At 53.0% G+C, this 17,506-nt stretch overlaps 1 protein-coding gene across 13 annotated transcripts in view; it reads left to right on the top strand.

The window, feature by feature from the left end:
- Positions 1 to 17,506, top strand: part of BMAL1 (basic helix-loop-helix ARNT like 1) — a 102,784-nt gene that overhangs the window by 52,163 nt on the left and 33,115 nt on the right. For 12 of the 13 annotated variants that reach the window (XM_072794000.1, XM_072793998.1, XM_072793997.1 and 9 more), the window contains one exon: positions 15,285 to 15,413. The exons of the other annotated variant lie outside the window; for it this stretch is intronic. The gene's annotated coding sequence lies outside the window, so the exon portion shown is untranslated. The remainder of the gene's footprint in view (positions 1 to 15,284; positions 15,414 to 17,506) is intronic. 13 annotated transcript variants of the gene reach the window in all.

Genomic DNA, 17,506 nt, shown 5'->3' with positions numbered 1-17,506 from the left:
ACAACAGCCGGCTAGACGAGTGGAGGGCATGGTGAGGCGGGATTTGGGAATCTGTGTATTGGGACACTAAGGCAGAGGTAAAATCAGCTGCTCTCTGACCCACTTGGAAGAGTGTTAGGGATGCCATAGGGACCTTATGGCTCCCTAACCCGTCCCTTTCTAAGGGAAGTAGGTGCAGCCGTTTGCTGAGTATCAAGGGAAGAAAATTAGGGTGGCGTGGTGGTGCTGGGAAAGGTAGGTATGACACTTTGGGAGGAGCCCTGAAAGCGGACCATTGAGGAGATTTCATGCGAATACCGCAGGGAGTGCAAGGCTGGGGCACAGGCCAGGGACAGGTGGTCCGGAGTGCTGCAGAAGGCTCTGCCCCGTGCTGGGATGGCAGGCGGGCCGCACGAGCACAGTTCTTCCCAGTCCTCGGGTTCCCAGGTACTGCTCCTGGTGGCTTCTTTCCGACCCTCCCAATCCTTCTTTGTGCAGCACTCTGGGCGCCTAATATCCATGAACTCGAGCTGGCAGGTGAGCCGAAACCTGTCCCTGTCTTGCCCTGGGCTACTGGCCCTGCTCAGTGTCTGGCTAGAGTGCACCCTGGGGGTTAGTTCTCTTTTTGTGGCTGGGAGGAGGCAGAGGGCATGAGAGAAACCTTTATGAGGAAGGATGGACTGTGGATGCTTCTGGAAAAGTCACCTCTTGGCAGTGCTAGAGGCCAGTGGTTTTAGAGGATGTGAGTAGGCCAGGAGGGGGGGGGGGGTGCCCGGGGCCTAAATTAAGGCTGTAGTAGTCAGCCTGGAGAGAAGCTAGCAGGGAGGAGAGATGACAGGGAGGAAGCAGCAGTGGGGGTTAGCTGCAGACAGCCGGCCAACCAGGGGGTGGGGGACAGCGCCCTGCTGGGACAGGAGCCCACCAGGCAGAGGAGGCTCATGGCAGGGAGAGAGGAATGAGGGCCGTTCTGGGCAGACCAGGGGCTCGGGGGCCTGAGTTACTCGGGCTGGAGCCTGTGGAGGATCGAGTACCTTCTCTCTGAGAGGAGACTATCTTCCTGCCCAGTAAGTCCCTAACCGCTCCAGACACGGATTCTCAGAAATATATGCAGACATTTCCAGGAGGTGCAAAGAATTGAAGTCAGTACATAGGATGTCTCCGGTGTCATCTCCGTAAATTGTTTTTCCTTAATCTTTTGATGCCTCCAGCTGCTGACCTGCTTTTGAGTCCTCAGAGCTGGGAACATATGAATTAGCAGTAACAACCGTACGGGAAATACCTGGGAAATAGCTGATGAGCTTTAGTCTTAGCATCTTCAATTTTTTTCTTGGATTTCTGTCAGAGTTTTTATACAGTCTGATAATCTTTCCATGACAAAATGGTTTCTACTTTTAAAAATATATTTTGTTTAAGTTTTAGAGTTGACAAAGCTGATAATATTTCATGATGGAGGATACTTCCCGAATCAGTTTTCAATGAGCAGATCAGCCCCTTCCTCTCTCGTTCCCGGCTTCTGGCCATTCCCCTGTGTCCCAGCATCTCCTTCTGTGTGGGGGTCAGCCTGGAGCACCAAGTACACCCAGGTCAGGGGGTTGTGTCAGTACAAGTTTCGGTGGGGAAGAACGCTGAAACCTTTCCAGAGAGATGGCTGGGAAGCTGCCTGTGACCTGGACCGACAATCCCCCTCGTCTTCCTGCCCCCCAGACCCTGCTGATGACTTGTATCCTGTGCCCCAAATAACAGTGGCTTTGGTCATTGATGCAGTCTTTAAATTCTCTGAGAAAACATTGATAGCTTGTTGGCACAGCTCTGTCATCTTACTCTTTCTCGAAATTACTTTGCTAGGCACCCAGCAGGTGCTTGGGAAACGCTTTGAATTCCATGGAGCCATTGCTGGTCATAGCCACCACCACCACCACCCCTGCTGGTGTGCTGAGAATGAAGTGAAAGTCCTGAAGGTTGTGTACATTGAGATATTCCAAAGTCTTCTCCTCCTTCCTTCAGGCTGATTGATTGGCCACACCCTGGCTATCAGCACTTGCTTGTTATCAGAGTGATAGAATGGTCCAGTGGGAAGGGCCATCAGAGACCATTTCCCCTGGCCATTTTCCTGTGCAGGAAAACCCCATGTGTACTGTCCGTGACAGGCAGGCAGGTCCCTAGCCCCCCAGGAACCCACGCACCAGGCGTCCTGCTCCCTGTTTGTGGATATGTCTGCCTGTCCAAAAATCCTTCTTTATTCCAATCCAGATCTGCCACTTGGCACCGTTTCCTCATTGACCTAGGTCAGCCCTTTGTAGCAACACAGAACAAAGGTCCGCGGGCATAGCTAGTTTCTACTTTTGAGGTTTGGACGTAGTGCTCATGGACCCCTTCCCCTCCCCTTACCAACCCCTTTATCTCCCTTGCTAGGGTTTGTGTCCTCTAGGGCCATCAACCACTCTTGCTCAGATGTGACAGTCAATGTTAATTTCAGTGGTAGGGCAGCGCGAGGGCACACTGTGTGCCAGGCACTGTTCTAAGCTCTTAGATCGATGTCTTTATTACTGCCTACAGCCACTCTGTGAGGTGGGGACTGTCAGTATCCTCCTTTTGCTAATGGGGAAACCGAGGAACAGAGATTAGATCTTGTCCAGAGTCAGGCAAGTAAGTGGCAGAGCAGAGATGTGGATGCATTAGAGACTGGGGCTGGCCCTCCTTTGACTTATTTTGCAAAAAGTCATTTGACCAGAGCCCGAGGTGAACCCTTTTCTGTGAAACCTCCTCAGAGATTGCTTGCACACAGTGGACTGCGGGGCAGAGGCCTGTGCACTGTCATCAACAAATGGGTTCATCAAGCTCTGCTGGGCCCTGTGGGGTGCATTTAGATCAGGGTGACAAATATGGGCTGTGTGTATTTTCTTTTCCTGAATATGAAGTCTGATGCAATGGGTTCCTCGTTTAAAGGGCTTAGTCATGGTTTTGTGGCCAGAAAGCTGAAAGAGAAAGGTGCCTGAGGACTGCCAGATGGGACCACCTCTTCCAGTACCTGATCCAGTTGTCGGTCGTAACTGATGGGGTGGAGGGGCACGATGCCCACCTGCCCTCCACAGCTGGATGGTAAGGTGCCAAATACGCATTGGTTTGCAATGCATAAATCAGGAAGGGTTTTGCAAGGTGCAGGAGAGGGAGGGGATTGCGGCTGGTCTGGCCTGGGTGGGAGCACCGGGCCCTGCCCCTTGCCAGCTGTGTAACTAGGTGCCGGTCACTTGCGGTCTTGGTTTCCTCTTCTGTAAGGTGGAAATAACACTGTCTTCTTAGAGGGATGATTTGGAGCTTAATTAAGCAGAGGCAGACATGTCGTGAAGCTGCAGTGACTGTTCTGGAGCATTCCCCACACCTGACACCTCAAGGTTTGGTGACCAAGTCCTCGTTTACTGCCTGGCCTTTCCTGCCTTTGCCGTGTGAGCTCCAGCCCCTTGGCTGCCTGCCACTGTGCGGAGTGTGGGGCGGACGGCGGAGGCCTGGGCCTTCCGGGGCGGGAGAAGTCCCTGCAGTCACGTTGGGTGTCCTGGCCTGACCCCTGGCAGGTCAGGCTGGGCTCTCCCGGGAGCATATGACTTCATCAAGAGTTGGCTTCCTGTGCTCAGGAACCCCAGGGCACCGGCCACACACCGGCTCAACCACAAGGGCCGAGAAGCTGGGGTTGAACCATCTTTCTTTTTGCTCATTGCTTCTCAGACAGCCTACACCCTAGGTACTATTTCCTAAAGATTTAAGTAGCAAAGTGAGGGGACCCCAAGGTATGGGCCCCAAGACCTGGAGGGAAAGCAGCTTGAACCAATAGAAAAAAGACTGGAGAGAATCAAATTCTGTTGTTACCAAAAATGGGGCCCTGAGCAAGGACCTAACCTCCTGAAATGTGGTGTCCATGTCTGAAAATTGGGGCTGGAACTAACCCCTGAGGCTAGGAGGATTAGATGAGATACGTGTGAGCCTGACAAAAGGCACCTGGCACCGTGTCTAGCAATGAATATATATGAATATTTGAATCCTCTCCTTTCTCCTTTCCTGTCTACCCCTTCTCCTTATCTAGTCCTGACTGCTGTCGCTTCCCTATATGGCTTTGGGTAGATATCTTAACCTCTTTACCCCTTCTCTTTGTAAAAAAAAGAGAGTTGAACCAGCTGCCCGTACTGAATGGGTACGTGGCGCCCCCTATAGGACACCTTGGGAACGTGCAGGGCGATTTGGCTGTCCGGGTGCGGAGGCCGGGGCTGTGGACGGGGAAGCAGATTTGCTAGGTGTAACAACCTATGGAGAACAAAGGAGTGTCTGGCATCCTGCACAACCTCCTGACGTCCAGTGGGCATTCACGTAGCTGGAACTCTGTTTACAATGATCTGAGCCTGGAATCGGACTCCCACTTTAAATATAAACACACATAATTTTTGCATGTTTTTAATATATACTAAATTTTCCAGGAACCCAGCTACCAAATATATGAGGTTTACGTGTTCGTTATAAATAGGCCCCGGCACCTCATTATATCTTTCACCATGTCTTCTGAGTAGCTGAACCTGATATTTGCATATTGACTCCATACGTAGTATCTTATTTTAACTAACCTTTCTTTCTCCTTTGTATTATAGTTAGGGTATCATGTTGCTTGCTTTTGAAATTATAAATGTTGGTAGGCTATATTATTTACAAATTTAAAGAGGGTGAAAAGAATGTTAAAAATATTTGTATTGAATCTTTGAAAGCATGAGAGAGGGAGCGTGCATGCATGTGTGTGTGTACTAGCTTATAAATTAGCTGGAGAAACCTTAGGATACATCTGAAATGACAAGAAATGGCTTCTTTGAACAAGTTGAAGGGAGACGTAGGCAAATGCAAGAGGATTGGTTAAATATATGTACATATATATACATATTTTTTAATATTAGAAAGGACAGGTTAACAGCTAAAGGGAACCAGAGGTATGCAACAAAGGAATGAGGTCAGAATATCCTACAAGGTTCCACTGAGCCTAGGATTTGCTTAATCACAGTAAATATAAAAGCCGAATATTCATCTAACCCAAGTAATTATGTAACTTTATTGGCTGAATGGTAGGGTAGGTTCTTACGTGTGTCTGTAATGACAGAGGTAATGGAAGAGAGGTACATTTTCCTCTTCCATGGTGAGAAGTGAATAGATCCTGGTTGAAACTGGAATATCGTTGAGTGGTACCATAAGCTGTTGTTCAGAAAGGTGGGGGCGCTTTCCGTAACTGGTTGCCTCTGGAAACAGGCAAGAGAATGGGCAGGAGAACCTGTGGACAGATATTTTTCCAATAGCTTTGTAGAACTTCATGAGTCTTTAAATAGGTCCTGGGGGGAAAAAAAGAGCTTCATAAAAAAATAAAAATTAAATCTAAAAAAATGGTTTCCTTTCCCTTAAAATGTCCTTTTACATAAGAATATGTAATAGAAGTCAGAATTTTTAATTGCATCCTTTGTTAGAGAAATAAGGTGTTTTGATGTTGCCCCCATCCATCTTAGAAAATATGTATATCTTAAGGAGTCTGAAACATGGTTTTCGTCATCTTTCTTCATCTCTGCCATTTGGTTTTTTTTTTCCACCTCTCCCACCTGCACAAACATTTTTTTAAACATCCATGTGTAGATTTTTAGAGAAAGGAGAACCAGCCAGCAGCCTCCCTCCTCTTTACTGTGTTGTTTTACGGCCTCTGCATGAATTAATTGTGTGAATTTTGTGAATTACCTCTTCCTATTCTTTAGATAGTTTTCCACTGAGGTATTTGTCTTTTTATCTATTCATAGGAGGTTTTTCTCTTGTTTCGTTTAACTAAGAAAGGATAATAGGCCTTCACCTGTCACAGAGCTTTCGGGTCAGACTGACCTGGGTTTGAGTCCTGGCTTTCTCACTCATGAGCTAAGAATTTCAGGCAATTTACTTAACATCTCTGAAAATTAGTTACTTCTTTGGAAATAACATGAAACAACACTGACTGGCACAAAATCAAGGCCCAGCGTGTGGTTTCAGCTGCCATAGCTTTTGCATTGTTGCTTTTGTTGTGATCCTTGCACTGAATATTTTCTCCAAAACAGTACCTCAAGAACTCATGCGCTTTCAGATCCTTGGACATGGAACGCTCCCTTGCTGTAACCAAAGCTCAGAGAAATGAAACTGAAATCACTGAAATAATTGTTTTATTCCTTGCGTAGGAATGAAAGAAAACAAGCTGATTCCGTTTTAGCTAAAAGAGGAACTTGCGGGGTCACTCCTGGGGTCAGGATACACTCCGAGCAACGTCTGAGATCTGGAGCACTGGGGGAAGGCCTTGAGATTCATCGCAAGGTTAAATCATCTTCCTCAACCAGTGCTCACCAGGACAGCATGCGGACGAGTGCATTTCAGAAAGGTTTCCAGTTGTTGCGAGTTGAAACGCAAGGGACCATCTGTTAAACACACCAGCCAGTCCCCCAGCACTCGGGTCCATTCACGGCCTTGCTGCGTGTTTTGACGCCCTTGTGTTGTGGGAGGGAGTGGCGCGGGCACACACTGGCCCCGCCCGATTTCTCCTACTTGGGACAGAGCTTTCACTTTTCTCTTCCAAGTCCCTAAAGACACAAAGCACATGTGGGAGCCCAGCTCTTGAGTTGGACACGTTGGGGGTGCGTCCCTGTTCCGCCTCCTGGCTGTGCGATCTCAGACAAGTTGCTGTACTTCTCCGAGCCTCGGTGCCATCTTATACACGGTGTTGTTAATAATGCCGTTCCTGAAAGATCATTGAGAACCAACTCAGCCTCGTCCAGGCTAGTGGCATCCTCAGCAGGATTGATACCCAGGAACTGAGTCCCTGCGGGCAGCGGGGACACAGCGCACAGCCGGGCAGTCTGTGCTATAACTTAGATGCCTTGTGTGCCTCTTGCTCAGCAGGTCCCGACCAACAGCCCTGGCCTCTAGGTGAACACACTGGGCATGCAGCCTGACAAGCGGAGCTCAGGTTGGGCTGCCACCCCCAGGTGTCCCCGTAGCTGGGGCCCTTTGTTGCCCCTCATGCCAGAAAAAAATCAGAAGTCCGGTTAGCTGCTCCTCCAGAGATGCCAGGAACTGAAGGTGACTCCTCACCCTGCCTGGCCGCTCAGCCCCCAGCCCTCTTATGGGCTCCTGGTTTCCTGCACTCCCCGGCCAGGACCCAGCTGTGTGTCTTCCCCAGATTATTATAGTCCTCTCCTCACTGGCCTCCCCCACAGCACACTCGTGCATGCATGTGCACACTCACACACACTTGCACATGTGTGCACACACATGCTCATATGCATATATGTGCATGCACAGGCGCGCTCTGGCACATACATGTGCAAGCTCACCTGCAGGTGTGCCCACCCAACACGTGCATTTGTACACACACAGAGACCCCACTGCCCCACATGTGCCCACACACACAGGTCCTCCTCCTCACAATCTTTTCTCAACCCCATAGCCAGACAACTCCAAGTGGGAGCCTGTCACCCCCCTATTTTGCTCACAGTCAAAGCCAGGCCCCATGTGGTCCGTGCCCATCCTGGCCCAGGGCTGGTCCCCTGGCAGCCCTCGGCTCCTTCCCCACCTTTGCATGGGCCCTTCCTGGCCTAGGGTGCTCCTCCCTCCAACCTCACCTCCCCAAACCTGACTGCCTCCACCTCCTGCCCCGATGCTGACGCCTCTCCCCAGCACTCACCACGTCCCAGCATCACTTACTTATTTGTCTCCTTTGCTTGCCGTCCTCGCCAGAATGTATACCAGATGAGGACAAGGATCTTTGTGTCTTCACCCATGGGCCTGTTGTGGAGAACGGTGCCTGGCACTTGGATGCCCTCAGCAAATATTTGTTGAAAGAGTGATGAATGATTGTGGACTCACACACTAACAGTGTCTTCATTATTACAACATTGTCCTCGATCGAAATTTGACTGCCACATGCAATTTGTGCTGGAAAGTTACTCAGACTCCCAACTCTCTTCCCATACCAATGACCTGGCGTGTATGGGTGCTCGGGAAATTGCTTTGCATGGGTTGCTTTAGGGCCTCGGGCCCCTGGTAGCCATCTGAGGCCTTTGTACCTGTCAGCAAAACCTTTTGCAGGTGGGCCACAGGGGGACATTGATCTCCTGTCCCCCGGCACTTCTGGGGTGTCGCTGTTTCACCCCAGGGCTCCCCCCGGAGGGTGGGCAGCCCAGCTCTGGGCACAGCTGTCAGCTCAGCTGTGGTGTCCGTCTCCGTAGGGAAATTAATCACTGTCCTGTGCTTTCTCCGTCTCACCTTCCCGGGCAGCTGCAAAGTCCTGTTCTCACACATGGACTTCAGTGCCTCAGGATCCTATTCCCAGCTCTCTGTAGGAGGAGCTATTTCTCTGTATTTCGGTTTCATTGAAGTGAAATGAAGGGGCTGGGCCCCTGAAATGCCACTCAGCTTGCCAGTTGTTAGGAGTCCTCAGCACTTCCTGCTGCAGAATGTTGGCCTCTGGGTTGATCTCTGGCCCCCTTCCCCGCGCCACCCCAGGTCCCTCACTCTGGCCTTTCCCCAGCCCCCCTCAATGACACCCTGGTGGTCCCCAGAGGCCCTCCCTGCCCCGGGCTGGGCCCCCTCGATGGTAACTTTCTCTGCGTCCACCAAGCCTGTGTACTCGGCTCTTACCATTTCTTCTTTTTTAAAAAAAAAATTATTATTTTTTATTGGAGTTTGATTTGCCAACATATAGCATATCACCCAGTGCTCATCCTGTCAAGTGCCCCCCTCGGTGCCCATCACCCAGTCACCCCCACCCCCCGCCCACCTCCCCTTCCACTACCCCTCGTTCGTTTCCCAGAGTTAGGAGTCTCTCATGTTCTGTCTCCCTTTCTGATATTTCCCACTCATTTTTCTCCTTTCCCCTTTATTCCCTTTCACTATTTTCTACATTCCCCAAATGAATGAGACCATATAATGTTTGTCCTTCTCCGATTGACTTATTTCACTCAGCATAATACCCTCCAGTTCCATCCACGTCGAAGCAAATGGTGGGTATCTGTTGTTTCTAATGGCTGAGGAATATTCCATTGTATACATAGACCACATCTTCTGTATCCATTCATCTTTCGATGGACACCGAGGCTCCTTCCACAGTTTGGCTATTGTGGACATTGCTGCTAGAAACATCGGGGTGCAGGTGTCCCGGCGTTTCACTGCATCTGTATCTTTGGGGTAAATCCCCAGCAGTGCCATTTCTGAGCTCCTCATTTCAAACTTTCCGTTCTGAGTGTGCCGCCTTTGACATCAAAGCTGACCTTTCCACAGCCTTCTACCCTCCTCCCACCAGCGTGAGGTCATCCATCTCAGTGAGCGCAGTTAACCTGTGAGCATTCAGAGATGCAGCTCATTCGTCCTGTGAGGAGGCAGGCTCCTCCCCGGCAGGTGAGAGACGGCAGCTCCCAGGGGCAGCTCCCAGGGGCCGGGGAGCTGGCCCAGGATGCACGCCTCGTCCGTGGTGCCGCTGGGATTTGAACCCAGGCTGTCTGGGTCCAGACACCCTGTGCTGACCACCACTCTGTCCTGCCGTTTCGTGTGCCCATCATCTCACCCTTTTGTCCACACCTCCACCTGCCCCGTGCCCGGGGGAGAATCGCAGCTCTCCCCCAGCTCCTGTCTGTGGAGGGGCTGGGGACCCCACAGGCCTGGCCCACCAGCTCTGTCTTCTTCCCGTTTCCCCTCCACCTTGCCCCCATTCTCCAAGGAGGCAGCTCCCTTTTCTTCTTGGAGTCCCAGCCCTCCTGGGGCCCACCCCTGCTGCCCTGCCTTACCTCCCATGTGCCTCCATCTGCAGCCCCAACCTGAGACTCAAGGCGCCTTTGGGCCGCCCCATCTTTGACCGTGCTCTCCCTCACGCCAGCTGCCTGCATTTGACCATGAAATAACAGCAGTGCATGCTTTTGTCTCCTTTAGAACAAGATGCAGATGTTTTCCAGAACTTTCTTCAACTTCAGGCAGTAAGTTTTTTGGTGGCAAATGTTCTTCCCCTAAGTCTTTAGGGCCAGGCTCTCTTACTCTATACCTTAAAAAATGAAGAAGAAAGGTTCTTCTTCCTATACTTCAATGATAGACTTGGCCAAGGTCTAAGCCGGTGTCTCTATTACATTCATTCAACAAACACCTACTAAGCACTGTGCTGCGCTAGCTGCATGCTTGGTGCCAAGCCTCTCAACGACATCTCCGAACCCCTCTAGCACCCTCGGCAGCCCCCCGGAGCCCAGAATTCTGTAGAATTCCGAGGAATTCTCCATCGGTGGTATCGGAGATCTTTTCTACAAGAACAAGCCTGGTTTGCATTACGAAATGCTGAAGGATTTACAAATCCTGCCCCCGCGAGACCCTCTGAGCTGGCCCTCCAAGTCCTGAGCTTCCAAACACAGCCTCCTTGCTCTGTGTTTGATTTCGGGGTTCCCAAGCCTCTCGAGCTACCAGTAGGACTGGGTCCCTAAGTACCACAACCAGGCTCCCCGGGCCCCTGACAGCCACGGCAAGCACTTCTCTCCCTGGCTCAGGACAGACCTCTGACCACCCCGTGCACCGGGCAAGCACCTGCAGCATCCAGTTCGGGTCTCGCCGCCTCCCTGGTTCTCTCTCCTCCCCTTACCCCCACCACACACACCAGCTGATCAATTATTTTCGCCTCCTGTCCGCCCCTGTGCCTCACCTGTGCTTCATGGCCAAGAGAAGGGCCCTCCTTCCTCAAGTCACTTGGCTGCCACCTGCTGGAAATTTGTCAGAATGGCCCTAGAAACCTCGGCCGCTTAGCCTAAGCCGAGGCGCATCCTGGGCTTGTGCAACGCGCTGCACACGCAGCCGCAAGCGTGTCCCTGCCTGTCTCTTTACTTAGACCCTGTCTCTCCAGCTAGACTGAGGGAGTCTTGAACGTTAGGACTGCTCCTTCCTCCCTGTGTCCCCAGTGCCCCAGAGGCTAGAGAAAGGCTTGCTGAATGATCCCGAGACAGACACCTGTTACCTTGGTGCAGACATCAGGTCTCCCCGGGCGAACATTCTCTAAGTGGCATCTGTTGCCCACAGCAGGGCAGCCGAACCCCCCACAGGCTGTCAGAGTGACCGTGGGGGGCCCGGGGGGGACTTGCAGCGAGACAGAGCCCTTCTAGCATCTGGCCTCGGACCACCAGCACCTGGATAGACCAGAGCGGCCCCTCATCCATTCCCTCCGTAAGCCTGGAGCCGCCACCAGCAGCGGGCCACCTGCCATGGCTCTCGGGGCCGAGGCCTACAGCACGTCTGTGCCCCTGGCCGGCCCGCGAAGGCTGTGGGATGCAGCCATGGCCACACAGGAGCCCTTCCTGGGGAGCTCGGGGCTTTGGGGGGAGCAGATCGGTAAGCAGCCAGCAGACAGGGTGGTCAAGGATGCTGATTTCCCCTTCATGGACATGCACCATCAAAAGCCACCACCCCAGGGCCATCTGGGGCTTTGCAAGGTGGTCTGCACAGGACTCCGTCAGCTGTCCCAGCCGAGGGTAGGGACAGGAGGGGGGCAGGTAGGGGAGGGCTCCTCATCCCCCTCCTGCCTTCCCTGGGGGCTGGGGAGGGCCTGAGACAGGACTGGCAGCGGTGTGGCAGGCAGAAGGGACCAGCGTGGAGCCAGACACGTCGGGTTCCCGTGCCCACTCGCTGTGTCATCTAGGGCCACGCAGCTTTGCCTCCTCAGTGCTTCCCTGGAAAACTGGGATAGTGATCACAGTAGGTTATTGTGAAGATAAGCTGGGCCAGGGTGAACACATCCCCTTTCCCTCCGCCTCCGGGCCTCCGTCTGCGCTTCCTCCGTCCAGCCGGTGGGGGTCAGCTTAGGGCGACGGATAGAGCCAGCGGCAGGAGCCAGGGGACCACCGTCCCGTCTGTCTGGGACTAAGGGGTTGTCTGGGGGTTCCCGTGCAGAAGTGGGAAGGTTTGAGGCGACGAGGGCCGGTCACCCTGCTGACACACACGCTCTCCACCTCCACGCCTGCAGCAGCGAAGGGTTGCTTCTTCCTCCCGCTGGTGCTGCTCATCCATCCGGGACCTTGGCGAAAGGAGCCTCCAGCCGGGAAATTGCCAGTCTTGGCACAAAGGAACTCACGGTAAAAGTTCTGTTCCAAAGTCGAGGCTGTCGCTCAGGCCCACAGGCATCGGTCCAAGGAAGTCACCTGGCCGGGCCGGCCCCGGGGGGTGTCCTGCAGACTTGTCCTCGCAGGGAGGGCAGCCACCAGTTTGAACCGGGGTGCTGGCTCAGGGAGGAGGGAAAGCAGAGAGAGACGCTCGTCTGTGATCGGTGGTCTTCTATGTGGTCACCCCCCAGTAGATGACACGTGTGCGTTTCTCTGCCCCTGCTCAGAGGGGCAGCTGTGTGTGCTTTGGGTGACATCCGCAGCCTTCTCAGCTGCAGGGGCAGCCCGGGCTGGGACTTCTTGTCTAGCCTCCCTGCCCCGATCTTCTCTGTGAGCCCCTGAGATCCTTCTCCCTGAACTCCAAGGAGCGCGAGGGGACTGTGGAGGCACCGAGGGTACCACCAAGTCCTCCCCGGGCACACTGCACGAGTCCCTTCGTGCTTTGCTTCCTCTGACATCCAGGGAGCCTCCCCCTCCTTTGGAAGGCTCCAGCTCAGAAGTGGGCACACCTGTGGCCCCCGATTCCAGGCCCACGGGCCAGGCTCTCCCAGGAGTGTCTTCACTCTGTGTCACTCGGATGGCAGCACCAGGGCTGGCCCTGAGCTCCCCTTGGCAAGGACGACTCTCCCAGTTCCCTGTGGCCTCTTGGAGCCCCTCCCTGGGCTCAGTTCTCTTTGGGAAGTAGCTCAGAAAGAGAGGGGTTTTTGTTGTTTTTCTTTTGTTGTTTCATTGTCTTACGTCTAAGAACACCGTCTTGGAGAGAAAACAGTTTTCCAGAAATAGTTGTCACCGCTGATTCAGCTCCCTTACTTTGTCCAAGCATATAAGAAAGGCCTTCTGATTTTTATTAAAAAGATTTTATGGGGATTCCTGGGTGGCTCAGTGGTTTAGCGCCGCCTTCGGCCCAGGGCGTGATCCTGGAGTCCCGAGATCGAGTCCTGTGTTGGGGCTCCCTGCATGGAGCCTGCTTCTCCCTCTGCCTACGTCTCTACCTCCCTCTCTCAGTGTGTGTGTGTGTGTGTGTGTGTCTCATGAATAAATAAAATCTTTAATTAAAAAAAGATTTTATTTATTTGAGAGAGCACGAGTGAGGGGGAGGGGCAGAGGGAGAAGCAGGCTCCGCGCTGAGCAGGGAGCCCAGAGCCCGGCAAGGCCTTCTGATTTTTTTTTAAAGAGTTTATTTATTTATTCATGAAAGACACAGAGAAAGGCAGAGACACAGGCAGAGGGAGAAGCAGGCTCCACGCTGAGCAGAGAGCCCGATGTGGGACTCGATCCTGGGACCCCGGGGATCACACGCTGAGCTGAAGGCAGACGCTTAACTGCTGAGCCACCCAGGTGCCCCAAGGCCTTCTGATTTTTGTTTTGTAAGATAGAGTGCCAGGATTTATGTTAGCATTCATTATGTCTATAAAGTAAATTTGAGTATTGGGACAATTGGTCCAAATAATTTTACATGGCGTCTGGCACTGAGAGCCTTCCTCTAAATTTTGGAGCCATGGGGGAGAGAGAGTGAGGGGTGTAGTGGGAGCACCCTAGTAGTGAGATCGTGGGGCGGGGGCAGAGGGCCACAGGTGCCAAGAGAAGGGTCAGAGCGGCACGGGGAGAGCCGGAAGGCTTCTCTGAGGAGCTGCCACCTGGGGGCACTTGAAAGGAAAGCAGGAGTTCACCAGGTGCCCAGTGGGTAAAGGGAGCCACACCTGCAAACGGCGTGGGCATAGTTGAGGCCACGTGTGCTTGAGAACTTACGTTTCCCGGTGGCCCAGAGCCTTGGGGAGCAGATGGCGGGGCAGGATGCAAGCGGGCCAGCCTGCCCTGGAGGCTTGGTGTGTCCTGGCAGGGAGCTTCTGGAAGGCTCAGGGCAGAGCAGTAAAGCCCCTGGAGTGTTTAAGTGAGGGGGTGTCCTGTGTGCGACCGGAGCAGCCTGGATGGAGTCGGTGGCCAGGGGACAGAGGGCCGGTGGGGAGGGGAGGAGAGGGCGCCCGCGTGGGCCCTGGATTGCCCGGTTGGGTGCCGGAGAAGAGTGTGGGGCGAGTGTGGGGAGGCCGGCCGAGGCGGGGCAGCTCGGCCCGGGGGCTTGGGGGCAGGGCTCCAAGGCCGTGTCCACACTGGCTCCCGGAGTCAGACCGCAGAGGGGCGGGCGTCGGGAGGACGTCCATTTGAAGGCCTCGCAGTGGGGAAGCCGCAGGTCCACCGAGGCCGCAGGAAGCCCCGGGACCTTTGCTTCAGGGAGGTTCACGGCCGTCGGGAGCTGACCCTGCCCTGCGCGGGAGGGGGACGGGCCGCAGGCCGCGCGTGGCTCGGAGCCTTCTCCCCGCCGACCGTGCCCGCAGCTCGGGGTGCCCGGGGTGCCCAGAGCTTCCGGGCCCTTCTCTCCAAAGGCCTCACTTGCTCTCGGGTGCCGCGTGCGTGCGGTGGCTTAGTGTCCACTGTCCCGGGGCCCCGCGCCTCCGCCGTGTCACCTCGCCAGCTGTCCCCCACAGCCTCTCTCTGCCTCGTCTCTCTCTGCCCCGTCCTCTCCTGTAGGCGAAGACCAGAGGATCTGCCTCCCAGAGTTGTGTGCGGGCCCAAGGCCGTGAAGCAGTAGGGACCTGCAGTAGGGACCTGCAGTAGGGACGGTGCCTGACACCCAGCACTCCCTCAAGAAGCGGGCGCTATTATTTTTATTGCCTGACCCAGTAGGAGAAATGAAAAGTCCAGTTGTCTTCTATCCCTTAAGGCCGCGTCCAAGGATCCATGTTTAGTCCTTTAAAAAGCAGTGTCTTGGGATCCCCGGGTGGCTCAGCGGTTGAGCATCTGCCTTCAGCCCAGGGTGTGGCCCTGGAGTCCCGGGATCGAGTCCCACGTCGGGCTCCCTGCATGGAGCCTGCTTCTCCCTCCGCCTGTGCCTCTGCCTCTCTCCGTGTGTCTCTCATGAATAAATAAAATCTTTTAAAATAAAATAAGTAAATTAATTAAATAAATAAAAAGCAGCGTCTTCCACAGAGAAGCCCTCCCGCGAGCTCCTCCACGTGTTGGCAGGTTAGCTGAGCGGGCGCCGGCGGTGAGGACGTGAGCCACCGGCCTGGCCGCCTCGAGCGGAGCCAGTGGGTTGTGCGGTGTATCTTCCCCCAAGTGACCTGTGTGGGTTTTCTTTCCTTGTGGGCCCCGCTGTAGGTTTCTGGAAGAAGTTGACTGCCTGAAAGGAAACTACAAAACATGAGACTCGCTTTGAGGTGACCAATAAGTCCCGTGGCCCCTTGCTCCGCCCAGGGTGGATCTGAGCTTTAAGAACTATAACTTCAGGTAATAAAATCACACACCCAAGCCCCCTCCTCCCGCCCCCCACACCTGCTATCGTTGGCGGCCTCCACGGTAGTTCTTCTTTCAGAAAGTGTGGTTTCTCCCAGCAGCCCTGAAGCTTGGGGTAGTCCACCTCCTGCAACTGTCCAGCTGCTCAAAAAGAGGGAGTGGGGGCTAGAGGTAGCACCCCCGTGTCTGCTGGGCAGCCCAAAGGCTCACCGAGACCCCGAGGGTCGGGCTCTGTACTCCTGATATCTGTGATAACAGCTCCTAGCAGCACCTGTCAGGGCCTTCGATGTGATTACATGATTATAGAACGCTCCTCAAAGAATCCACTGGAATAACCTGGAAATTTCTGAAAATGAAAAGTCTGAAGAGGAAGAGGGTTTGTTCTACCTAATAGTGGAAATGTATTATGAGGCCACAATATCAAATAGTGTGGTACTGGATTGGAAGTAACTAGATCCAAGGACCAGAAGAGGAAGTCTACAAATAGACCATAAATCCATAAAGGTGGCATTTCAGATGATTGGTAAATGGTCTGGTCTGGTAAATGGTGTCGGCACAGTTACCTGTCCACTGAAGGGCAATAGGTAGGTACCTCCAACCGTAGGTAGTATACCAGAAGTAATTTCCAGATGGATTAGGAGCTAAGTAAATCATAAAAATATTAGTAAAGAGGATATTTATAATTTAGGGTGCAAAAAGGCTTTGAAAAAACATGTCACTTCTAGTATCACCTATAAATACTGTAAGCAAAGTTAAAAGGCAAAAAGGGGGTGGGTATTTATGACATCTGTGACAAACAAGGAATGAATATCCCAAATATACGAATTTACGTATTCATTCAACACCTATTTGTTAGGTACTTACCATATGCTAGAAAGTGTCCTAGGCCACTAAGGTGCAAGTAGTGAACTGAACAAAATGCCCGCTCTTCTGATGCTCCTAGTCTAATGGTCTAATGGAGAGGAAGCTAGTAAATAAAGAAGTAGATTATTGCTAGGGGCTATGGGAAAAAAATGAAGCCGGGTGGGGGTGATTAGGGATGATTGGTCCTGGTGGGGTGTTGTAGTATATGGATATTCAGAGAAGCTTCACTGCTGAAGTGACATTTGAGCAGAAATACAAAGGAGCAAGGAGAGAAGTGGGAGCTGATGGGATTTTCTAACAGGTTGGGTGCAGGTTGTAAAAGGAAGCAAGGAGTCAGGATGACTTCTAGGTTTGGGGCCTGAGCATTCAGAAGTACCACTTACTGATGTGAGCATCACCAAGGGGCTTGGCTCGGGGAGAACCAGGGGGTTTGGTTTGGACATTTCAGTTGGAGGCCTCTTTGCCGTGTAAGTTTGGAATTCAAGAGCAGTCCAGGCTGGAGGGATAAATTTGGGAGTTCTCATAGCATAGATCATATCTGAAGCAGCAAAATTAGACCTCTTGGGGAGTGGGTATAGGCCGAGGAAGTCTGAGGACATCTGCAGGACCCTCATGTAGAGGTGAGGGAGGAGGAAGTAGCCACAAAAGAGACCCGCAAGGAATGGGTGGCCACTGAAATAGAAGGGGACAATGAGGAGGTGGCCTCTCCGGAGCTGAGAGACAGTGAGGAGGGACAGATCAGCTCTAGCAGATGTCAGGATGGGGCAGGTAGGGAGGTTGGAGAACCAGCTACCAGACTTAGCAATGACAATGACGAGCCCACTGGGGCACCTAACAGGGCTATTCTGTTGGAATGATGGGGACAAAAGCCCAATTTGTGTTGCTTTATAGAGAGTAAGAGGAAAAGAACTGGAAACAGAAAAATGGGGGTACCAGCTAGAAGGGAATGGAGTTCAGAAAAGCGTGTGTGTTTTCCCCAAGATGAGGGTTGTTGTTCATGTTTATCCAAATGAGAGTGACCCAGTAGGGTGGGGAAAGTGGATAGTGCAGGGTGCGTGGCAGGGAGAGAATCCTGGGGCAATGATCTGCCCTAGTGAGTGGGGGTGGGCGCTCCTAACCAGCAGCGTCTATGTGGGCCAGTGGATGCGCTCCCTTTTCTCCATGAAGTAGAAAGCAAAGTATCTGCTAGAGGGAGGATGGGGAGCTGTTGGAGGCTTGAGGAG

Source organism: Canis lupus, chromosome 23 (genome assembly GCF_048164855.1).
Source record: "Canis lupus baileyi chromosome 23, mCanLup2.hap1, whole genome shotgun sequence".
Taxonomy (NCBI): Eukaryota; Metazoa; Chordata; class Mammalia; order Carnivora; family Canidae; genus Canis; species Canis lupus.
The sequence above is the reverse complement of the archived record's forward strand: the minus strand, read 5'-3'. Positions and strand labels throughout refer to the sequence as shown.